This window comes from Cebus imitator, unplaced genomic scaffold (genome assembly GCF_001604975.1).
Source record: "Cebus imitator isolate Cc_AM_T3 unplaced genomic scaffold, Cebus_imitator-1.0 Scaffold516, whole genome shotgun sequence".
NCBI classification, from domain to species: Eukaryota; Metazoa; Chordata; class Mammalia; order Primates; family Cebidae; genus Cebus; species Cebus imitator.
In genome coordinates this window covers 654709-674173 of record NW_016107831.1, presented here as the reverse complement: position 1 = coordinate 674173, position 19465 = coordinate 654709, and the positions used below count along the sequence as shown (strand labels likewise).

General features: G+C 37.3%; 1 protein-coding gene across 9 annotated transcripts in view; it reads right to left on the bottom strand.

Annotated features, from left to right (window-relative positions):
* The window catches only part of NLGN1 (neuroligin 1), a 901657-nt gene that overhangs the window by 708067 nt on the left and 174125 nt on the right, over positions 1 to 19465 (bottom strand). For 6 of the 9 annotated variants that reach the window (XM_037733326.1, XM_037733330.1, XM_017514104.2 and 3 more), the window contains exon 1: positions 18701 to 19299. The exons of the other annotated variants lie outside the window; for them this stretch is intronic. The gene's annotated coding sequence lies outside the window, so the exon portion shown is untranslated. Of the gene's footprint in view, positions 1 to 18700; positions 19300 to 19465 lie in introns of those variants that run through there. 9 annotated transcript variants of the gene reach the window in all.

Below are 19465 nucleotides of genomic sequence, written 5' to 3'. Positions count from 1 at the left end.
TTCTTTGAAAATACTTTAGTCTGTGTTAATTCATACACCTTTGCCGTGAAAGCACATTAACATACAAAAGACAGGCTTAGACGAATCCAATTCCTGTTCCAGAACTCTAGCACTTATCGGAGATTCAGCTACACAAACCCATGTCTGTAAAGAGTATATTATGCTTATTCTTGTGCAGCGCCATAGTAGGCCACAGCATGAATGAGTCTTTGCAAGTTCCCTTTGGTATTCAAAATGCATTATTTTGACATCTAACATAGAGAACTTATGATGAGGTCTTAAAAGTCTCCATCATTGTTTTTTATTCAACTTAATTTTCAAGTACTCTACAGCAATTTCCAAAAGTTCTTCTTCACACAACTGATATCAAATACTTGTTTGGTTGTTAACAAAATAACAGTCCTTTTTTTGTACTTAGAAATCCCTAACTGTGTTAAGGATAAAGAATCTCCTGTTTCCCACTTATGTGCTACTTTAACACAAACTGCAGAGGATTGGGAATTTTTCATGCCATGATGGGTTTTCAAATTTGAAAGACGTTTAGCTCCTGAGGTTACAAAAGTATCCCATTTTGCATGTTGTACGTATGGAGAACTATAGTATTGAGCTCCAAAATTTTCAGAAGCTGCTACCATAATAATAGCAGTCGTCCAATCAAATGTAGAAACATGGCTTAAAGTACTAAAATTAAAAACATATATATGCCTAAACGGTCTCAAATTCGTTGACAATCTTTCCCCCTATTTATTGATGCTTCCTTCGTATATACCAAATCCTCAGTTTTCATGCATTTATGTCTCATTTACAACAATCCTATGGAGTGGATTTGACAGTTAACCTTTTTACTCATGAGGAACAGAGACTTGAAGAGGTTAATTTTACCTTGGCCAGGGTCTCTTAGCTACTTAGTAGCAGATCCAAGAGCCCATTGCTATCTGATTTAAAGGTCATTCTTATGATCATTGCATATAATACAGTCTCTCATTTCACAATTATCACTTTTTAAGAAATTGATCCTAAAATTGAATTGTAAAAACATTTTATGTTTCTTCAGAAGATGAAATCTTGGTAAATATTCTGACAATTTCATACGATAGAGAAATAAAAATGATCTACCCTATTCTTATTGGATTTATTATTTTATTTCGCTATGTATATACAAAATAAAAAATAAATAATGTATATATATACACATATACATATTTTATCAATTTTACTCTATATTGAATATGGTGATAGGTTTTTCTTACATTATTACATAAGATCATGTTAAACAATGATTTGTATAATAATTTCGTTATTTGTTAGTAGCCAAAAACCCAAACTTATGACAACCTAAATGTCCATCAATGGATATTGATAAATTATGATATATTCACAAATTCAGATTCTATATATTAATGAAAATAAAGGACCTAAACCCAAAATATCAACATATATAAATCTTAAAATTTTCGGCAAAACAAATCACAGAAAATTAGATACAGTAAATACTGTTTAAATAAGCTTAAAGTATTTAAAGAATATTATGTATTATTTTTAAGTGGGTACATACATAGTAACAGGATAGCCGTCATCTTTGAGTAAAAAGGAAAGAGAATAAGGCTCATTCTAGAAACAATTCAATTAATTGGGCCAGTTATTTAATTGACATCTAAGATGGATAACCTGTGGTAAGGCCATAAAAGGCCAGCAACCAACTACAGCAAGTTTGACATAACCTTAGTATTTGAATTCTCTGTATTCTTTTGTTATGTTTGAAATATGTTTGAAATATTTCAGAATGCATTAAAATAATAAGGCCAGAAAATTCTTACTCAGGAGAACAGATCACAAGTTACCAGTAGATTAGCCTATCAATCCACATAGAACTACCTTTGTCTGACTTCAAAGTTAATGGGGATGCTAGCTCATAAATTTCTCCATTATTCCTCTTTTTGACTTAAAGCATGTATAGTCCCACTAAAAGAATAAAATAAAAATAAATAATATTTAAAAGGGCATCATAAATGATAATATATTTTCTCCCTTACATCAATTCATCAAAAGCTTGTCCCTCAGCTAGTTTGTTTCTGAGAAGCTCAGAAAAAGAATTAGGGAGAACTGTATGGGCCATTAGATAATTACAGTGGGTGGCCACATTCATCCAATCTTTCATTCACTCAACAAACATTATATATTTACAATGTGCAAGTTATTGCACTGCATGTTAAGGAGAATTGAAGGACAAGCACAATCTACTCATTACTCCCAGGTAGCTTAAGACATTGTAAAGAAATAAGTAATCTAAAAAAGTGGCTCTAGTGCAAGATGAAATGTGACATGTGTTCAATAAATACACGATGAATGTGGGAATAGGACCTAGCAGGAGGTATCCGATTTCTAACTTTATGTACCTTTTACATATCTTTTTATAAAAAAAAAAATATATATATATATATACATTTTTATTTCTACCTTGTTCTGTTTTATTGTTTCCATTTATTTGTTTTCTTGTTGAACTCAACTCTTCCCTACTAAATTTCTTTTTTTTTTTTTTTTTTTGAGACGGAGTTTTGCTCTTGTTACCCAGGCTAGAGTGCAATGGCGCAATATCGGCTCACCGCAACCTCCGCCTCCTGGGTTCAGGCAATTCTCCTACCTCAGCCTCCCGAGTAGCCAGGACTACAGGCACGTGCCACCATGCCCAGCTAATTTTTTGTATTTTTAGTAGAGGCGGGGTTTCACCATGTTGACCAGGATGGTCTCGATCTCTTGACCTCGTGATCCACCCGCCTCGGCCTCCCAAAGTGCTGAGATTACTAAATTTCTTACTTGAGGGCAAAGACTTTGTATGTGTGTTTTAAAAGGTATCTTTATGTCCCTCATAAAATCTATATGAAAATTCTTTACATAGTGCAATATGGTTAAATCTCAGTTGGTCTGGATTCACAGCATGCTTACCATTAGAGCTGCCTGCCTTGATGATGACCCCTAACCAATGCTATACAATATACAGTGGAACCTTGTTATTCACAGTAGTTATGTTCTATAAAGTCATCATGAACACTAAATTAGGGAACACAGATCTTTTGCTCCTAGGGACATACACATTTTTGTGTGTATATGTGTGTGTGTGTGTGTGTGTGTGTGTGTGTGTATACATGTATATATATATACATGTGCGTATATACACACACACATATAGGAAACACAGATCTTTTGCTCCTATGGATATATACATGTATATGTGTGTGTGTTGTGTGTGTATATATATATATACACACACATATATATATACACATACACACACACACATATATATACACACACGTACATAAACATACCCACATATATAGATATACAAATCTCACATAGATTATATGTTATAATTGTTCATGCTTGCAACTAGTAGATTGTGTTTTATTTTATGAAAGAAAAACAGGTTCTAAAACATGAAGTCCTGAGGCCGCCTCACTAACAGGTGCTAGAGTTGGGATTCAAATGCCCTCCAGTTGGTCCCAGAGATGAGGCAATTTGCACTGAGCTGAGTGGCCTCTACTATCTCCACCCTCTGTTCGTAAAGCTGAAACAAGAAGGTAGAGCGACGCCTTGTTCGACTTGAGCTGGCAAGATGCTCATAGGGTGACTCGGATTTGCTGCTTTGCTCATGTCTGTGGAATCACTGTGAATGTGCTGTGAGTATTGATTTTAGGATTACAAATACATTTTAGCGAACAGACAAGTTTGCAAATACACAAACCAGGAATAATGAAGATCAACTGTACTAACTAATGACAAATAATGTTTTGCACGTGCAGGTCTGTGAGTTGTCTGAGGTCAGACCGTACCAGTTTGTCAACAATATACAGCAATAATAATTGGATATAAATATGGACTTAGTAATACTAACTTAACAAATGCTGCAATTTAATAATATCTGGCTTCAGCAGAGTTGTGGTGAAATTCGATGACCAAGGCTAGCCGTATACCTGGAATGTATCTATGTGATCAGTTCACTGTAAGAGAACCTGGCCACAACAGATACTGGGTTTCCTATAGCAAAATGTTTCATATATACAGTAGTGGTGGTTAAAGACCTGGAGACAAAAGGGTATTCTTCATGACCCAGGAGTGGGAGAACAAAGAAGCCAGAGTCTGAGACTTTTTAATTCAATTTAATACATATCCTTCTTCTGCTCTTGCCATACTATATTTTTGCTTGTAATAAAACTGTCCAATGAGTATAAACTGTTTGATGCCTTTCAGCAACTGAATACTTAAAGTAACTAATGTGTAATTAACTCACAGAGTAAGTACTTAAAATGGGATGAATAAACAAATGAACACAATTTCACAAAATGATATTATGCTTCAAAAGAAAAGACAAGTCTACCGCCGCCTAGTAAATTAGAAATGAGTTCATGAATCAAGGGAAATTCGAGATGGGCTTAAAAGAATGAATATGATTTGGACAAACACTGATGGTCACAGAAGGGATCCCACAGTGGAAAGAATGTTCATTAGATACTGTTCTATCACCCTGACACCAGCTCACATTTTAATGACTGGTCCCTGCCAGTGTACAAAGGCCTGGCCTTGTTTCCTCAATGCAGAACAATCAGAGGGGCCACTTCAGCCCCAAAGCTCTCCATGAAAATGGGCAGAGGCAGGAGTTGGTTGAGATTCTCTTACTCCTTTATAGGAATGGTTCCCAATGGCACCTCTCAGGAAACTTCTCAGAAACACACCTTCATTTCGAAGTCTTATTTTTTCCTCTGGAAGCCTGAATTATGACAGAAAGAAAAGTAAAGGGCTTGTTTGAGGAAGGCACAGTCTAGTTTGGCCAGAACACAGAGTAAATGAGGATGAGCACTGGATAAGACTGGAATGGCAGGCTGGAGCCAAATCAAGCAAGCCCTTCATTAAGAGGCTAAACAGTTTAAATTTTATTCTCTAGATGATGAAGAGCCATTAAACATTCCTAGCAGAAGGAAAGTATTACCAAATTCATTCACAAGAAAATTAAACTGGCAGTAATTTGTGGCAGAGATCTCTAAAGCAGTGTGTTCATACCCTACCACAAGATGATTAGATAAGGGAACTAAATGGTTCAACTTCTATTTGCCATTTTTTATGTAAAACAAAAAGAGAAACCAATTAAAGTCTGCTAATATGAATATATGACTTAACACCAGCGTCATCACCTGGCTGTTAATGCATATAGCACTTACAGTGCTCTTGGGAAGGCACATTTGTCTGTAGTGCAGTTCGTTAGCCAACAGTAGCACTTTGTTACTGTTCATTTTCAACATACAGTGATGCATTAGAGTTTACATCATTGGGAAAATAAATTTACATATTTGTATCAAGTTGTAATTAAAGTAGCCCTTAAAAAACAAACTACCGGTTTAAGTTTTTATCAACCGTCAATGAAAGGGAGTACTAAAAATACAATCACAAATAAAGAACTGTAAAAGGGAAAAATGAAATTTCTGCTTTTAGGACAAGCTCTTCTTCAGCTATATCACAAGATTAAAAATAATGGCCATCTAATCAGATATAATAACAAATCAGAAAAAATAGTTTGAGAACCTCAAGAAGGTAACTTGAAGTATTAATTAACATCCATTTTATTAGCTATGAACTGTGCTATAAAATCTCTGTGCCTTGAGATATTAGTGAATAATGCAATGAAGTCATCAGGATTTATAAGACATTTTAAAATACTGTTAATTTAACTTTCTTATCTTCTTAGTGCCTATTTTTGTGTATGTTTTGCAATCTGGTGATATAAATATTTATATAGGAATACACAATATATATCTATGTATTCCTATATAAAATTTTGATAACCAAACCATACTTTTACTAAAAAGTAAAACATATGTATATATGTATATATTTTTTACCTTGGTTATCAAACATACAGACTAGATACAAAGGTGTGGGAATCATTACCTTTGTGAATGAATTGGTGCAAAAGAAACCAGAGAGAATCTTAATTCCATGTTCAGTTTGAAGTATCAGCTGGATTCATCCACAATTATGTGAAAATAGCAACAAAAACAGCTATTATTGTAAGTCACTCTCTATTTGTCAACAGCTGCCCAAAACTTTAAATAGTTCATGTCACTTGGTCTTCACAAGATTTATAAGCCAAGCACTCTTCTTATTTTAGGTGAGGAAAACGAGAGTTAAAGTCGTTAGATAACTCTCTGAAGGCCAGAATGCCAGGAAAAGGCAGATCCAAGAAACAAACCCATGACCACCTAACTCCCAAGAACGTGCCCTGAACCTTTATGACAGGAGTTTGCACTCTGCACCTCAGTGAGACCAATTCAATAAAGACCTACGCTCAGGTTGAGGAATTAAGGAGAGTGAAACACACAGAATATTAACAGAAGGAAAATGAAAACGCTGCTTATCAGCTTGCTGTGGTTAGTTAATAGTCCTAATTTGCACCAGCTCCAAAGAGTGTGGTGTTAAAACTTTTTTCCAGTAACATTCATTAGCCTAGGGAAGGGAGTAAATGATGGAAGCCAGGGTTAGGGACAAGGAAGGAAAGTATGGTAGAACAGCAAGGAGGAAAGATTACAAGAAATGGTAATCCTGATGTTGAACAGATCAACTAAATCTAAATACAGAGTTAAGCAGAACCAGAAGGACACAAAGGGGAGAAAAATAAGACAAAACCAAAGCTAAAAAGAGTTTACTCTAAGATGAGAATATCCAAATTCAAGATCTTGATCATGGAGAAGTTCCAAGGGATATCAGGGCCCATGTCGTGGCCATATTAGCATAAGGCCATTGAGAACTAAAGCCGTGATGAGTTTATTCTGCCATGAGCATCATTAAATAATAACTGGAGTAATGGCAAGCACCAAATGAGGAAGTACAGGGGCTAAACACTGAGCTACTGCATCACTTCCTTTATTTTCTCTAAGTACCAAGAGGTAGAGATCATTATCATCTTCTGGTAACAGACAATTAAATTGAAGTCAGAAACACAAAGCCACAGTACCATCCTTCAATAAAACAAGAACAGTTTATGGATGCAGCAAGCTTCAGGAAATAGTAAGAGGCAGAAGAAATAACACTCTCTAAAGACAAACGCTACCTCCTTCTTAAATTTGCCCAGAGCCTCCTTCTGGGAGAAATTATGGGCAACTCTCAATAGTTGTCCAGAGTTTCATAATATTCCTCGTTTCTCTGCAGATTATATAAATGGTTCTATTTGTTCTCTTTCCCCTTGGGCTACTTCCACACTAAATGTAACTGTCCAAAAACATAAAACAACAACAACAACAAAAAACAGGCCGGGCATGCCTGTAATCTTAGCACTTTGGGAGGCCAAGGGGGGCAGATGACGAGGTCAGGAGATCAAGGCCATCCTGGCCAACATGGTGAAACCCCATCTCTACTAAAAATACAAAAAAATTAGATGGGCATTGTTGTGCACGCCTGTAGTCCCAGCTACTCCAGAGGCTGAGGCAGGAGAACTGTTTGAACCCAGGAGGTGGAGACTGCAGTGAGCCAAGATCATGCCACTGCACTACAGCCTAGGTGATAGTGTGAGACTCTGTCTCANAAAAAAAAAAAAAAAAAAAAAACCAGAGAAAATAGAATGGTAATAAGAAAAGGCCAACTAAAACTTAGCATTAATTGGAGAAAAAATTTTACCAATAAAATATGTTTTAAAATAACAAGTAGTAAAACATGAGTACATGGTAGAGGTTTTACCTGGTAGCAAGCTAATTTTGTGAATAAACAATACTAATGGGAGGTAAAACACATGAAATGGTTTGGATCCATACACCCACCCAAATCTCATCTGGAATTGTATTCCCATAATTCCCATGTGTTGTGGGACGGACCTGGTGGGAGATAATTTGAATCATGGGAGCAGTTTTCTCCATACTGTTCTCATGGTAGTGAATAAGTCTTATGAGATCTGATGGTTTTATCAAGGGTTTCTCCTTTTGCGTCTTCCTCATTTTCTCTTGCCACCACCATGTAAGAAGTGCCTTTTGCCTCTTGCCATAATTCTGAGGCCTCCGTAGCCATGTGGAACTGTAAGTCCAATTAAGCCCCTTTTTCTTCCCAGTCTTGGGTATGTCTTTATCAGCAACATGACAATGAACTAACACAGTAAATTGATACCAGTCGAGTGTGGCACTGCTGAAAAGATACCTGAAAATGTGAAAGTAGCTTTGGGACTGGGTAACAGGCAGAGGTTGGGGAGTTTGGAGGGCTCAGAAGAAGACAGAAAAACATGGGAAAGTTTGAAACTTTGTTGAATGGTTCTGACAAAAATATTGATAATGATATGGACAATAAAATCTAGGCTGAGGTGGTCTCAGATGGAGATGAGAAACTTGTTGGGAACTGAAGCAAAGGTGACTCTTGTTATGTTTTAGCAAAGAGACCGGTGGCATTTTGCCACTGTCCTGGAGATCTGTGGAACTTTGAGCTTAAGAGAGATGATTTAGGGCATCTGATGGAAGAAATTTCTAAGCAGCAGCATTCAAGAGGTGACTTGGGTGCTGTTAAAGGCATTCATTTTATAAGAGAAGCAGAGCATAAAAGTTCAGAAAATTTGCAGCCTGACAATGCCATAGAAAAGAAAAACCCATTTTCTGAGGAGAAATTCAAGCTAGTTGCAGAAATTTGCATAAGTAATAAGGAGCCAAATGTTAATCCCCAAAACACTGGGGAAAATATCTCCAGGGCCTGTCTAAGGTCTTCACAGCAGCCCCTCCTATCACAGGCTTGAGGCCTATGAGGAAAAAAATGGTTTCAAGGGCAAGGCCCAGGGTCCCTGTGCTGTGTGCAGTCTACAAACTTAGTGCCCTGTGTCCCAGCTGCTCCAGCCATGACTAAAAGGGCCCAAGGTACAGCTCAGGCTTCAGAGAGTGCAAGCCCCAAGCCCTGGCAGCTTCCACGTGGTGTTGAGCCTGCAGGTGCACAGAAATGAAGAACTGAGGTTTGGGAACGTCCGCCTAGATTTCAGAAGATGTATGGAAACACCTGAATGCCCAGGCAAAAGTCTGCTGTAGGGGCGGGGCGCTCATGGAGAACCTCTGCTAGGGCAATGTGAAAGGGAAATTTGAGTCGGAGCCCCCACACAGAATCCCTACAGCAGCACCACCTAGTGAATCTGTGAGAAGAGGGCCACCATCCTCCAGGCCCGAGAATGGTAGATCCACCAATATCTTGCATCATTCACCTTAAAAAGCCACAGACATTCAATGTCAGTCCATGAAAGCAGCTGAGAGTGAGGCTGGATGCTGCAAAGCCACAGGAGCAGAGCTGCCCAAGACCATGGGAACCCACCTTTCGCATCAGTGTGACCTGGATGTGAGACCTGGTGTCTAAGAACATCATTTGGGAGCTTTAAGATTTGACTGCCCCACTGGATTTTGGATTTGCATGAGGCTTGTAACTAGCCCCTTTGTTTTGGTTAATTTCTCCCATTTGGAATGGCTGTGTGAATACCTGTACTTCCTTTTTAACAGGAAGTAACTAGCTTGATTTTGATTTTACAGACTTATAGGTGGAAGGGCCTTGCTTTTCTTGGATAAGACTTTGGACTGTGGACTTTTGAGTTAATGGTGGAATGAGTTAAGACTTTTGGAAACTCTTGGGAAGGCATGATTGGTTTTGAAATGTGAGGACACGAGATTTGGAGTGGCCAGGGCAAAATGATATGATTTGGCTCTATTTCCCCACCCAAATTTCATCTTGAATTATACTCCCATAATTCCCACATGTTGTGAGAGGAACCCGGTGGGAGATAATTTGAATCATGGGGGCAGTTTTACCCATACTGTTCTTGTGGTAGTGAATAAGTCTCACGAGATCTGATGGTTTCATCAGGGGTCTCTGCTTTTGCATCTTCCTCATTTTTCTCTTGCCGCCACCATGTAAGAAGTGCCTTTCACCTCCCGCCATTATTCTGAGTTGAAAGGCATTTTTTACATGAGTCCCTACCCATGTAGAACTCTAAGATCAATTAAACCTCTTTTCTTCCCTATATTGGGTATGTCTTTATCAGCAGCATGAAAATGGACTAATACAGCACAGCACTAGAAGCAGTGCTCAGTTAATTGGGCCCAACTTGTTGACCAAGGTTGTTCTTCCCGGAGAATACTTTCCCCATCAGCTTTTTTGCTGGAAGGACCTTAGCTAGTACCTTTCAAGGCCTGGCTTAAAGGTCAATAAGTACTTCCTTCTCTAGTCCTTCAAGTCATAAAAGTATTCCCTTCTCTTATCTCTCAAAACACTTACTACATTTTTTGTAACTAAACTAATAGTACTTTTTTTCACGGTAATTTGTAATCCCAGTTTCCATCTTCATTCCTATATTTGGGAAATAATTAGTACTTGGCATTGGAGAAGACAACACGAACAAGAGAGGAATAGTGTGAATATTCATGAAGACAAAAAAGTAACTATTGGCTATTAGGCTTAGAACCTGGGTGATGAAATAACCTGTACCACAGAAGACATGAGTTTACCTGTATAACAAATCTGCACATGTACCCTTTAATCTAAAATATATATATTTAAAAGACTAAAGTTGAATGGGAAAGACAGACTTTAAGTAAGCCCATTACACAGGTAGCTATTTAGTAATAAATACTATACCAAGAAGGATAACACAGGGTATTTTGAGGGGAGATTTAAGAATGTGGAGTGAGAATGATGATCTTCCTGAAGAACTGATCTGGAAACTGGGGTCTGAGATTGAGTAGGAGTTGGCAATTGAAAACCAGGATATAGAATGTGTCAGAAGCAACAGGAAAGCCAAATGCCGTGGAAGTTGGGACTTTCCAAAGAAATCACTGTGAACTGAGAGAAGGGCAGCCTGTCAGACTGGAGAGGAGAAAGGACCTGACAGCTCAAGAATTTGTTGGCCATCTTAGCAGTGTGAGATCTTATCCAAAGTATGGTGAGAATCATTATCATCACTGTACAAATGACATGATCAGATTACACTTACACTTTGAGAGTAGAGGCTGTGTCTTTTGAAATGTTGGTTTTTAACAACCATCCCCAGAATAATGCATTACATTGTAAGTCCTCAGAAAATATTTCTTGAATGAATGACCCATTAATTCATTATACTATTTTCGTCAATTAACACAACCCTCAGATTTTATTTATCCATCTGTGATGCTTGACCTCTGTGAAGGCATTAGCTTAATTAAAGTTGCAGCCAGAGGGAATGAAACATAGAAGAGGTGGAAACAAATTACAATACAATGGAAATTTCTCATCATGTAGGAGTGTGGATAGATATTCATATAGACTGGCAGCTAATTCCATTATTGTGTGGCAAAAAGATAAAGTAAGATTCTAAGATGCCGTAATAGCTTTTCTGACAACACAAAGAAAAAGAGATTAGAGTGACAGTATTGACTTCTGCATTACACAACTGAGTATTTCTGCTATAACCATCATTACAACTAATGGCTAAATATTAGATAACTTTTTTTTTATTTTGTTATTCTGAAGAGAAGGAGAGCTGAAAAAAAAAACATTTACCATTAACTATATAAGTTTTACTTCCTATTTATTCTGAAACTACTTTCGGGTGTAATCTCCAAATATTAATTGCTAAATCTAGAATCTACTTAGGAAGGCAGGACTTCCAAATGGGAAGGCGAAGGGGGTAAGAGGGACAAGAATCAATGAGACAGAATGTTTTTCAAAAGTCATGGGCAACAGTTTTAATGTTTATGTAAAATACCACAGGATGGGCTGGGGTCGGCCTGTGGCTAGAGGATACATTTTTAAAACCAATTGATGACCCTGTGATCCCACAGAAGAAAATGAATAATCACTCAAGAGCTCAGAAGAGACAGCCTGGTAGAACTGACTACTTCCCTTGGTATTAAATTGATGCTTTTGTCTGGAAGGGGCCACCCTTGGGACACAAGTTATTTTTCCAGAAGCAACTTAATTATGCCTGCTAGTGTCTTTATAGAGAAGCTAGCACAACCTAAGAAGAGCACCACATTCTCAACTCACTCTTGAAGCCTATTTTTGTTTGTAGTGAGTTGCTGATGCCTGGGAAGAGTGGAGAATTGCCATTCCTGGTTCTCTGCTTAATTCAAGTCCAGTTAAAAAAAAAATCCCTTGTTGCCAGAGAATAGCTACAACTTTGGCAGCGGCAGTGCTAAGTTTGAGTATGGCCCTATGCCAGAGTGTGTCAATCTTGACCCCTTGGAGGATGATCAGCAGAAAGAGGGTAGTTAAACCTTTGTGTCCATTCAGTCCCAAACTTGTGCTGGAATTGGCAAATACTATAGAGACTATTGTTTAAGGAGTAGTTGTCTACTAGGAGGTGGACTAAGATCACCAACTCTTTTCACATAAGGCACCAAACAGCAATAATGGTTTCCTGTCACTCCTGACCTGGCTTAGAGCTCAAACAGTGATTCAAAGAAGAAAGAATATTACACTAGCAATCTTCTTTATATATCTACATCATTTTTCCCTTCATATATAAATTCCATTAGTGCTAATAACAATAATGAAATTTTAAACAATGCCCTGTTCATGGGCCATTTGTGAAATATAAATAGTATATCAATATATTAATATATTAGTAAATAATATTGATGTAATAGTATATCAATATATTAATTAATACAATAGAATATTAACAAGAATTTCATATACACATAGAATATAAGTGGCCAAATAAAGTCACCATTTAAATTCAAATTACATAATGGAAAGCAAGGGATTATACAATTTTACAAAATGATAAAAATATTAAGTAATGATGAAAATCCCTAAATGGTTATATTTTAAATCTTACTGTCTTATCGTCCATGTTTTACTTGTTTGAAATGACTTTTAGTAATTCCAAAGTTCCCTGAGATATCACATTTTCTTCATGGAAGAAAGTAACTGTAATGTACCTTCAGTAAATTATAACAAAACAAATAATCCTACTACACTTGCAAGTCTTGATCAAATAATTCATCAAAGTGAAGTATATAAACTCCATATGAAATTACTAAAAAGTTTCAATTACTATTTGTCTTTAATTAATATTCAATTTTTGAATAGAATCCTTCCTACCTTTGGAATTTTGCATATTATTTGAAAATATTTGTCAATTCAAATAATTTTTTAAAAAGCACAAATGGAGATCCCAGGTATTCATTACATAAAGAGGTTATTTGTTTAGTTACTAACAACCAGTGCTAGAACCCAAGTCGCTCCTCATTCATTCATTCAATAAATGTTTATTGATCTCCAGTTAGGTACCAGGTACTGTTCTAGGTGATGAAGAGAAATACACCCAGTTCTGAAAAAACCGGACAAAAATTTCCTACTATGGTGGACGTTATACAGACTAGTAGTACAGTATTCCTTCAAAATAGAAAATGCTTTCTTTCTTAGATGTTGTTACTAAAGACCAGGGCTTCAAATAATAGGGACTTTGGCATCAATCTTGTAGTAACATATGTATTAGAACACTTGGCACAGTTAAACAGGTAATGAAACTGGTGACTTTTTTTACCCATAAGAAAAAGGATAGATAACACTGTCACTTGTGTGTAAAGTGTTGGACAGTAAGTAATATAGATTTAAATGAGAAATGACAGATGCACTGACTTGAAACATAATGGTTGCTGAAGTGAACTTTTATTTCTTTTAGCTCTATAGTTAACCATTAAATTGCTCAAATATTATTTTCAAGGTGTGACTATTGGGGCAACTGTTGGTCAATGTTCTATGGTGTAATCATTCTTTTTCTGGTCAGTTCTGTCATAGAAGTGGTGGCTGTCACGTGGAAAAAACTTATGCTAATGATAATCTCAACTTGGTTTTTATCAAATCAATATTCCTTGATTACATGTTTGAACTTGTTGATTTTTTAAGAAAGTATTCCATATGACAATATGAGAGTATTCATTATGACTATTTTTTTAAAAAAGCAACAGCAATTTTCAATTCATTTTTAAACATTACAAGTAACCTCTTTTCTTCTCCTATTGATCTAACATTCATCGGGTGTATCCGGGAAGAAAAAAGAATCATTAGGAGACACAAAACTGATGACAAACATTGGTATGAAAAAGTAGTATATCAATTGGATGTGTACCAATAGGCAGTTGTTGAGAACCATTGATGTATAATAAGACCTTCATATCATTGCCTGAGTATTTACTCTTTCCAGAAAGTGCTCGTGTTATTTCAATACTGGCAAAATATAGGAAAATCATATTGTAAGAAAATACTTGCCCCATATTCAATCTCCTCCCCCACTTCTGCTTTTCCTCCATGACTACCACCACCAAATAAATAAATAAATAGAAATAAGCAAGCAAACACATTAGTCTATTATTTTCTAAACTATGCAAAATATAAACAGAATTATAGGTATAGAAAAGTTGATGAATATGCAGTTCTATTAATGAAGCACCACCTATAGCACCTCCGAAGAGATGGCATGGGCTTCAGCAGGTGGCTCTAATTGTAGGCATATGTAGCATTGGAGAATTAGGCTACAGAAAAAGAAAGTTACTGTGTGGCCTATCACAAGTGAACTAGTATTATGTACCTGAAGTGTGGCTGGATACACAATGAAAATACTAAACTAAAATTTCTGTACAAACCAGGAGAAAGTGAAAAAATTATATATTTTTCTATTTCATAAGTCAAATCAAAGTTCATCAACTTAAAGCTAAGTCCTAAGATGTCAACTGCATTAAGTAGGTCTAGTCTCAGGCTAGAACTTAATTTCCTGCGATATATCACTGTGGTTTTTGAATTTATATCTGTAGTAGTAACTTAACTTTCATTTGTTCCAAAATGAATTTCATGCTCAACTTGTTTTTCTTAATTAAACTTCCTTTAGCCATCCCTAATATGTGTATTATTAAAACTCATTAGTCCCACTCACAATTGCCCGTCACTTTTTTGACTACATGTTCACATATTGAAATGCTGTGCTGCTATATATAGGAAGAAAATTAAATAATAAATATGAGGACTTGAGCGTTTTATGAGTGTCAGGATGAGAGAGTGGCTGCAAAGCCCGTAAGGTTTCACACAAAAGAGGCATTACTGCTAAAGCTAACATGCTGACACATCTCTGATCTATAAAGTCTGCAGTAATGGCAGTAGTAAAGCATTTTGCCATTGACTAGAATTTCTCTTACACGCAATGGAAATAGGCACAGAAGAGATTACATGGACTGTTATAAAAAGAATTCATATAAAAATCCCCCAAAAGTTTAATGTCTAATAATTTCAAATGCCTGGAATGATTCACTAGTTTTCTCTGACTTAAGCTTCTAGTTGACAGTCATTCTCTTTCATGCAGGTTAGCTACCAAATGGCTGTGGGGTTTTTTGTTTGTTTGATTTTACTTTGTTTGGGGGATGACTCTTAAAGGCAGAGATTATTCAGATCGTTTTATACCAGCATAGTAATATTTGATATTATCAACATTATTTCATTAATAACAGTATAAAAGGACCAAGCACATGTGCTACTATTAAGGAATAATCTTTCTTAGAAATAGTTGGGAATGATGCTATCCCACAGGATTAAACGGTTAGCCAACTCATGATGCTTTAAATTATCTCTTTAAAAAGCAAAATAAACCTTAGATTCATTATGAGTGTTCACAAATTTAGTTTTTTTCTATGCTTTGCAAATTTAATGTGTCAAAAACTTGAATTTTAAATTAATTGAAAGTTAGTTTTTTGTTCCTTTTTATTTCTCAATAAAGCAAAAGAGATGGAAGATTTGCACTTGGAAGTGCCATGTGTTAAATTTCAACAAGTCATTTAAAAATAATTGCCCTTATCACTTTGCTTCTAATTAAGAGCGTGTGCTAACTTCTTTTTAATGTAAAATAACATTTAATGTACTTAATCATCTCAAAATCATAGAATCTGCAGCAAATATGCTGGCTTTCCTTGAATGTTAGGGCAGACAGAACACATGAAAGGTTTTCGAGGGACAGGTGCAGCTGTCAAGGAAAGCTCCAGTGAATGCAGCATCAGTTTTTCCATAGTGATAAGCTTAGGGGAATCCAATGTTATTTCTTGTCACCTATATTAGAAACTATGCTTGCAATTTTCAGGGCTAATTGACAGCTTTCATCTCCTTACCCCGAACTACCACGTTTTATATTACTCTGATAGGAAATTCACAACTCATCAAGGCAACCATGTTCTTTTTAATAATTATGGCCAAAAATAGGTATTGAGTAAGATAGAGCTAAGTGTAATTAATTTTCTAAGCGAACTCCTCAGGTTTTTCAATAGTTCTTAGAACAATCCACTCTACTGGGGAGAGCCTTTATCTAACTGGGTACCTTGATCTTCATCTACTTGCCACAACTTTTTAAAAATTTGTGGTGTGTAGTTTTGTATAGATTTCTTTCCACTGTTTTTGGCTTTCCAAAGTGGATTTACTACCTACAATGTTCACCAAGTTTTGGGTATGTACTGCTTGTTGAAACAAAGAATACAGCCCATCCAAGTAGATTATAACAAAGAATAGGTCACTTTCTCCCTTTTCATTTCAACTGACAAAAGAGAATATAATAAGGGGGTAGGAAGCATTGTTTATTCTGACAGAAACATATTTTTGAGGCACTACAAAGCCACATTCAGTTAAGTCTTCCATTTTAACACTATGACACATGCAATGACTACTGATTTAATGGTTTTGAAATATGCAAATCAAAAAGGACCTTCTTTTTCATGTTTCGAATTACCCATCTATTTTTATATCAACAGTCATATTCTCTATTAGCTTAAAAAGAGAAATTCCAACCCACTTACCACTCATCTTCATTACTTATTTGCTATTACCACTTAATGTTATTTATTTACCGGCTGTCTTTTTAAAAATCCATTTCAACTTTGAAAACTATTTTCAGTACTATTAGACAGTGTGGCTAGGATCAGTGGCTAAAGTGTGCCAGTACACAGAGCACCCATTCTTCTACTTTCAGCCTGCACGTGAACCACGTGACTTACAGCAGAGTAAAAAGAGACTAACCTAGCTTCTCAGATATCTCCTTGAAACTAACAATTGGGTTTGTAGAAACTATTTATTGTTATTTGTATAATCTCTAAATAAGCGTGCACAATGTCTACTGAAATAGGAAATATCTAACTCTTCCACTTTAGAATTCCTGGGAGACAAAAGTTTTATATTTTGCTATTGCATCTTTAAAAAACAAATCTCACACGCATGCTTCAAAATTAGATTTCAGAAACATACATGTATACACAAATCCAGGAATAAAGTTTGGTGAGACTAATCTTTTAGTAACTAGAATGTCGCATGTATCTGGAATTCCTGAAAAAAGTACTAGAGAATGAGTGTGCTTCAGATGACATTGAAGAGATGCCTTTCGATGAGTTCACACATAACAGACTTCAGTGCTAAACCACAAAGGTATCTGCTACACTTCATAATCTGTAAACCAGAAATCCCTGAAAAAAGGTAACACTTTCCTTCTAAACATTAAAACATACAAAAATGCATGCTTTCTCTTTCATCTATCTCCATTTTATTCCAAGGCATTTGAATGTCTGAAAGTTTAAAATTTAACGAATTGGCTTTAAATCTTTTAAAAAGCCAACTAAAATTATGCTGTTGAAATATCAAATTCGTTAACCTACTGAACACATTTATACACATCCCTCTAATAAATCAGTTCTTTGTATGCAATTGTTCTGAAGCTACGTGGACTCCAAGATTACTTCAGAATAATATGCTTTTCTGGATTCCAAAGCAACTTTTAGTTGCCTGAGTCAATTCATATTCACTCATTTAAGTGATTGATTATAGGTGCTGCAATTGATTTCCTTCTGCAAATAAAGATGAGATTTTATCAGGAGCTACGGAATTCTTTAAAAAACAAAAATCCCTGAATTCAGCTGCAAGAAAATGTCTGGGAAGGCGCGCGCACCGCTCAGGCGGAAAGCAAAGCCAGTAAGTGGCGAGGCAGGCAGGGCAGGGACGCATCGGAAACGCAGCCTCTGCCTGGCACACTCGCTGGCCTGGGCCCTCGGGCAAAAGCCTGCAACGTCCTCTCGGGCTCCTGCAACTCGAAGAAAGTTACCTCGGACTAGTATTATGGCAAGTCGTGCAAGTGAATTACAAGACAACATGTGTGGCCAGTCACCCACTTCTGTCTCCAACCGGTGCAGTGACCCTGTAACCCTTTAGCGTCGGGAGGGCTGAGAGAAGTGGGAAGCGGGAAGGGGTCGGAGACGGGGTGGGGGAGCAGACAGCATGGAAACGGCCAATTCCGCGAGCAGAATCCCCCGCTGGAAGCCACGACCGCCACCGAAACGGCAGCCGAAGCACCAGCGATTTCTACTTGGGCTTCTCCGCTCTCTATGCAGGTTTTCCAAGGCACCGCCGCTTCCCCTCCTTAAAGTACTGCGAGGAGAAAGCACTGGATCCGGGAAGCAGCTCCCAACCGAGACATTTTCCATGCAAAGTTGAGAGCCTGGAGAGCTGCTCGGCTCCCCCGCCAACGCCACAGAAATAAGGCTTTGGGCTCGATCTAGGTAGCTCCCCGGCGATCCCCCGGGGATGCGCGAGGTGGTTTTCCATCCCCTTCCTCTCTCCATCTCGCAGGCTGCGCGCCCGCAGCACCCTCCGCGCACAGCCACAGAACCCTGGCAGCCCCCTCCCAGGAAGACAGCCACAAACTTACCCTCAGCAAGATCAATCCACAGAGGGAGCCCCTCATCTTCCCCCGGTCCCTTCGCAATGATTCAAGGAGACGGTTTCTACAACACTTCGCCGTCAAAGCCAAGCTGGAATGGTCAAAGTATTTACCAGTTTCTAGACGCTTTTTTGAAATCTCGAGCCCCCAGTAATTCTTGTTTCAGGATTCAAGATGCTTCCTTTTCTCTTTTCTCTTTTTTGCTTTAAGCATCCGCAACCCCAGTTTTGTACCCCCTCCTTTTTTATTCACCCACGGACACTTCCAAAACGTGTCGATTGATCCTTTTTTCTCTCCAGATGCAACCACGATCCAGAATCCTGGGGACCCAAAGCCACCTCCATGTAAATCCGACCATCAGGCAAGAAATACAAATGATCAAACAACGTTACTTCTTTCAGCTGCAATCAGATAATCCTACTAATCCAATAGATTTATCTCCATTGGAAATTGACCTCAAAAATGAATTCCCGGTGCTGATGTCCAGAAGAACAATTTCATAACCCTGTTCGGGTGGCTGAAAAATTGTGGTTTCTTTCTTTCTTTTTTAAAAAAATCTTTTTTGGATTCTGGGTGCACCGCTCGCACACAAAAAAAAAAAAAAAAACCGAGTACGCTGGGTTTAGCGTACCACAGGTTTCTACTCCACATCGGTGCAGGATGAGAAATGGTACAAAGATACCCCTAGTGGCTCGAGGCGATATTGCAGGGATCTCACTTTTTTCCCACCCCTCTCCTCATCTTTTTTTTTTT